We start from the raw sequence: 6,735 nt of genomic DNA on the forward strand, positions 1-6,735 counted from the left end.
TCAAAAGTAGAGCCTCCAAGGCTAAGGGATTCTGGGTCAACCCTATCCCTTTGTGGGGAGACCTGGGCCTTCAAGACTCAGAACCTCAGAGGGTTCATGTGGAGTCAGGTGAATGGAGAAGTGGACAGCAGTTAGCATTTAGGAGGCAGGACCACATGTCTCATTACTATATCATTAACACATTGCCTTAACGCCAGGCATTACACACATACAGGCACCTTGCTGAAACTGAGCAAGGGCAGAGCAGTGGAGATTTCTCTTCATTGCAACCATCACCCTAAACCAGGGCCAAACAAAAGAAGCACAGCTTCACCTGGAAGGTCGTCAGCTTGAAAGCAATTCTGAGAAATCTGAATCCAAAAGGAGAGAAGTCAAGTTTCTCTGCGAGTGACAAGAGGCTTTTGTTGACCTTGTAACATTATAGTCTGGCACTTCCCCAGGGCCATTATTTATGGGGCTGTGCTTGTATGCTTGGATTTATATATGTTTGCACCTTTATCCCAAAGAGATTTTCACAAATCCTGAGAGCATCCTCTTGAGGCAAGTGAGGAGAAGGTTTTTTTTTGTTTTGTTTTGTTTTTTTTAAAGCTCACTTCCCAGCAATTAAGGCATGAAGGGAACAGGTCCCGTGCTTAGGGGGAATCAGAAAGGGACACAAAGGACCGGCTGGTGCCAAGATAAAGCACCAAACCTCTGCTTCTCAGCCATCAGGACACCAGGAGGAAAGGTTAAAGATCAAAAGGTAACCTTTGCCTTTCTCCTGATCTCTGACCTAGGGACCATCCTTCCTACTAGGCCAACTCAGGAAGGAACAAAATGTCACATAAAGATGGTTTTCCTAAACAGCCAGTCATAGCCATGGTGACCTGTGAGCACTTAGTCTGCCAATAGGCATAACCATTTTGAAGGCATCTTGGTAGTAACTATCAAAATAAATATAAGCAGTTTGTTTGCATTTATTTATTTATTTATTTTGACTGGGTGATTCTTCTAGTAATTCACTTTATCAGTATGCACACGCCAGCATAGAAGAATCATGTTTATTTACCATAGCAACTTTCTGTAACAGCAAAATCTACAAGCAATCTAAATGCTCATGAATGAATGCGTGGTTAAGTAAATGATGCTGGGGCTAAATCTGTGCAGCTGTGAAAGGGTGCGGAAGACGTCTACATGAAGAAACATGGAAAGATAGTTGAGCCTGCTAGATAAGTATGCATCCAAGACGAATGAATCCGTGTCTGCTACTTCTGGGGTAAGGCCAACTGCACGTCAGTAGCAGGCAAGAGGGCCTAGAGCCAAAGATGATGCATCTGCAGAGGGGAGCATGCAGATGTCCTTGGGCAGGGAAGAGGGCCGGTGTGGGATAAGATGCTCCCTGGAATGCAGGAACCACACAGTGGATGGACTGGATGGATTGGATTGGGATGGGAGAAGAAGGCAAGTCTCATGAATATGGTATCAAAGTATGAATAACCGTAACCCTCTTCATAGCCCACTCCCTTATCATCTCATGTGCCTGCTCCTATAAGATTTTCCTTTGGGGTGAGGGGGTAGTTGTGGAGGTGGGAGGGAAGGGATGGTAGGGGAAAAACAAAGGAGGAGGCAACCATGCTCTTTTAACTGTAACTCCTCTGTGCAATATTTTTACAATAAAAAATGTACAAAAAAGATTTTCCTTTTTTTTTGGGGGGGGGAGGGAGGGGATAGTACTAAGTTCTATTCTTTTTTGATAATACTAGGGCTTGAACTCAGGGCTTTATGCTTCCTTAGTCATGTCCCAGCCCCCTTTATCCATCTTTTCAGTTATTTTTCTAATCAGGTCTTAGGTTTTTGTGCCCAAGTCAGCCTGAACCTTGATCCTCCTACTTTTGTTTCCCATGTAGTGAGGATGACAGGCATATACCATCATGTTGGTTATTTTTTAATAATTTAATAAGTATTGTCAGACTTGCCACTCAAAAGCAAGAAACTGGACAAATCCCTCACTTAACCACATAGCCCCTCTAAGGCTGCCACCTCAACCATTCCTTCATTGTGCCTTGGCTTTGTTTGTTTGTTTTGCATGTCCTGAGGCTTAAACTCAGGGCTTGGGCACTGTCCCTGGGCTTCTTTGGTTCAAGGCTAGCACTACCACTTGAACCACAGTGCCACTTCTGGCTTTTTCTCTGTGTGTGTGTGTGTGTGTGGTACTGAGGAATAGAACCCAGGGCTTCATGCATGCTAGGCAAACACTCTACCAGTAAGCCACATTCCCAGCCCCTTGGCTTTATTTTTTTAAGCCAGGGCTTTCTATATGCCAAGCACAAGTTCTACCACTGAGCCACACCCCAGCCCTTGGCTTTATTAGCACTTGCATTAAATCTATATGTATATTGACATACATTCTTTTTTCCTCCAGTTTTAAACTTTGTGGGTTTTTTTGGGGGGTTGTTGTTGTTGTTGTTGTTTTTAGGGAATCAAACCCAGGACATTATACTTGCTAGGCAAGTGCTTTGTCACTCAGTTACATGCCAGACCTTTCCTCCAGATTTTAAAAAGATGTTTAACAGTCTCACTTTGGACACAGCACATGTAAATTTTTTTAAATCACAAGGAAATATTATTATTAAACTCTTAAAGTATTGGTATTACATCTCAAAATTGTCCCAGATCTTTTAAAAACAAATTAGTAAGCCAAAACACTAGAACTAATAATCATGCTATTGTTTTATGCCAAGTGTTTTTGAGTTAAAAAATGTTTTTTGACATGCATCTGGAGTTTTCCATGTATTTTGATATAAGAACATTTACCAGATGTGGTGGCTCATGCATATAATCCTAACTAGTCAGGAGGCAGTGATCAAAACCAACCCAGGTAAAATGTTGATAAGAACCCCAGAGATGCAGGAGGCCAAGATCAGGAAGATGTCAGTACCAGGCCATCCTGAGCAAACATGTTTATGAAATCTCATCTCAACAGAAAAAGCAGGATTTAGTAGTATGAGCTTATCCTCCAGGTTACAGCAGAAAGCATAAATAGGAAGATAAAGGTCTATGCCAGTCTGGACAAGGCCTAGCAAATACAAAGCCCCAAGTACAAACCCCAGTTCTACAAAATAATGAAAATAGAATTACAGGCATGAGCCTATAATCGTAGCTACTCAGGAGACTGAGGTCTGAGGATCCCAGCTCAAAGCCAGCCCCAGCAGGAAAGTTCATGAAACCTTAGTCTCCAATTAACTCCCCAAAAGCCAGAAGTGGAGCTGTGGCTCAAGTGGGGGAGCACTACTCTTGAGAAAATGTTAGAAAGTTCAGGGATAGCACCCAGACACTGAGTGCAAGCCCCAAGACTGGCACAAAGTTTTATTAGTAGCATTATTTTATATATGTTTTATTTTTGCCAGTCCTGGGCTTGAACTCAGGCCCTGAGCTTCTTTGTGCTTAAGGCTAGGAGACATAGTACCACTTCCTACTTATATTTATTTTTATTTATTGCTGTTATAAAGGTGATATATGAAGGGGTTATGGTTACATAAATCAAGTGATGAGTGCATTTCTTTTTGGACATTGTCACCCCTTCCCTCCCTAGTAGTGTTTTTTTTTTTAAGCTTTTTAAATGAGTTTTCCAACAATGCACACACCAACTATCCCAACAGGCAGATGTCCTCTCACCATCAAATACGTTCTCCTAGAATTGACCTCATGTGTGACAAGTCCTCCTGTGCCCGGCACAGGCACCTCGTGTAGTAGAAAGCAATAAACTACACCTGTGCTGTCCAAATGGTCATCGATATTGAGTGTTCATGCTGCTAGTTAGTACAACTGGAGATGGGCTAACATGAAAAATTCACAGCAGATCTCAAAGGTAGGGAAAAAAAGATATGTTTTTGGTTTTTGTGGTTTTGATTTTTGTTTTAAGGTAGAGCAGGGTATCTCAAACCTATAATCTTAGCTACTCAGGAGGGTGAGATCTGAGGATCATGGCTCAGTCAGACCAGGCAGGAAAGTCTGTGAGACTCTTATCTCCAATAAACTATCAAAAAGCTGAAAGTCTATCTGTGGCTCAAGTGGTAGAGGGCTAGCCTTTAGCAAAAAGAAGCTCAGGGACAGTGCCCAGGCTCTGAGTTCAAGCACCAGGATCAGCACACACACACACACACACACACACACACACACACAGGAGGGCAAAGAGAGGTAGCTCAAACCTATAATTCTAGCTATTTAGGAGGCAGTTTGAGGTCAGCCCAGCATACAAAGTTAGCATAACTCCATCTCACTCAATGATTGGTGTAGTTGTGTGTGTCTATCATCTCAACAATGACACAGAGAAGCACAAACAGGCGGATCACAGTCAGGCTAACCCAGGCATAAAAGGGTTAGCAGAGTGGCTGGAGTGGTAGGGCAACCATCTAGCCAGCAAAGTACTGTCAAAAGAGGAGAAAAAGAGAAAGAAAAGTAGTGAAAGAAGTAGGCACTATTAAAAAAATAGAATGTAAAATAATTTGTATACCAATTATGTAACTCCAAGATAGTATCTTAGGTAGATTATGATAAAATGAGCTGGGTGCTGGTGGCTCACACTTGTAATCCTAGCTACTTGGAAGGCAGAGATCTGAGGAGAGCAGTTCAAAGCCAGTCCAGGCAGACTTACCTACAATTAATCACCAGAAAACTGGAAATGGCACAGTGGCTCAAAGCCAGAGAGCAATAGCATGAGCAAAAAAGCTCAGAGACAGCACCCAGGCCCCAAGTTCAAGCCTCACCCACCACTGACTAAAAGATAAAATGATTTACATTTATAATTTTGCTTGCTTAATTTTGTTTCTTTTTCACTCTCTTAATGTGTCTATTGGGAGTGGGGTGTGTGTGTGTGTGTGTGTGTGTGTGTGTGTGTGTGTTGGTACTGAGGCTTGAATTCAGGACCTCAGACTCTTAAAAGGCTTTTTCATTCATGGCTGACACTGTACCACTTAAGCCAGGACTCTACTTCCAGCTTTTTGCTAGTTGATTCAAGATAAGAGCCTGTTGGATTCATCTGCCCATGCTGGCTCTTGACTGAGATCCTTAGATTTCATCCTCCTGAGTAGCTAGGATTATAATATTTTGAGTTATATATGTGACATGCATGTCTATGGCCAGAGCACCTCAACATGCTTGCTGTCTGTTATGAACTGTCTGGCACCCTGCAATTCAAACATTGAAGCCTTTAACCCCCGTGTGAATGACTAGGCTCAGAGAAAGGGCCCTTAAAGAAAACATGAAGGGAGCCGGGCGCTGGTGGCTCACGCCTGTAATCCTAGCTACTCAGGAGGCTGAGATCTGAGGATCGCGGTTCAAAGCCAGCCCGGGCAGGAGAGACCGTGAGACTCCTATCTCCAATAAACCACCAGAAAAACCGGAAGTGGCGCTGTAGCTCAAGTGGTAGAGCGCTCGCCTTGAGCTGAAGAGCTGAGGGCAGCGCCCAGGCCCAGAGTTCAAGCCCCGCGACCGACAAAAAAAAAAAAAAAAAAGAAAACATGAAGGTCATAAGCTTGCATGGCTTAGGCCACAGGACTGACGTCTTCATAAGAAGAGGAAGGAGACACTAAGGATGCACCAGCCAAAGAGAGGACCCTGTCAAGCCAGTGGGATATGGCTGCCCACAAGCTAAGGAGAGGGCTCCACAGGAAAGCAGCCTTGCCTTCACCTTGATCTTGAGCTTCCAGGGTCCACAACATGGGAAGCCCAGCTTTTGTGTCAGTTGCCTGACTGGGGGATATTATGACAGCAGCCTGAGCTGACTGACACACTACTCAAAACTACAAGTCATCATGAGAAGCATGATTAGCACCTGGAGTCCCACTAAAGCACCATCTGCATCTCAACAAGATCCCTGCGGGAAGGAGGAACCCCACTCTGCAAGAGGAGGAGGACATTTGTTGGAGACATTGTGAAGACAGATGGGCTCAGGGATCCGGTGGAGTCCTGTGGACAAGAGAAGACGGCAGAAGGGTTTGCTCAATGGCTGCTGTCTCCTTGTAGAGATCAAACACCCAGAGCTGTAGTTGAGGAGGAGCCTAGAGTTCCAACATCCAGCTGGCTGCCAGTGGTGGCCAGACACACCATAGCAGAGTTGACCTGGTCATGATCAATGGAAAGCTCATGGAAATAGGAGGTTTCAATGGTACAATGGACTTGAAGATCACTGGTGATTCTGATCCTGAGGCCAATTCCTAGAGATCATACAGTGATATGAATTACCTGAGCTAGAAGGTGATACAGGAGTTGTAAAAATGACACTTTGTGAATCCCAGATATGGGGAACATGGAGAAGAAATTCTTGCCTGTGCTCCGCATAGTCAAGATGGCCTTGACTTGGAAAACTTTGAGCTTGATAAAACATGAGAATAAATGTTCTTTGCCAGGGCTCAGCATATGGAAATACAAATCTGATGGCAGCACTTCACCTGCAAAATGTTGCCTTTGTGCAATAATTTTCAACTCTGTGCAGAAGAATCGTTTTGGGGGATTTGGATTTACCGTGGTATTTTTGGTTTGGGTTTTGGTTTTGCTTGGCTAGGGTTCTTTGAGTGTTTGGGTCATGCTTTGTTTTATTTATCCTCCCTTCATCCTTAAAAGAATAAAGAGAAGGCTGGGAATGCTGGTGGCTTATGCCTATAATACTGCTCAAGAGGCTGAAATCTGAGGATCACAGTTTCAAGCCAGCCCAGGCAGGAAAGTGCATGAGACTCTTTATCTCCAATTACCCACCAG

The sequence above is a fragment of the Dipodomys ordii genome, unplaced genomic scaffold (genome assembly GCF_000151885.1).
Source record: "Dipodomys ordii isolate 6190 unplaced genomic scaffold, Dord_2.0 Scaffold25, whole genome shotgun sequence".
NCBI lineage: Eukaryota > Metazoa > Chordata > Mammalia > Rodentia > Heteromyidae > Dipodomys > Dipodomys ordii.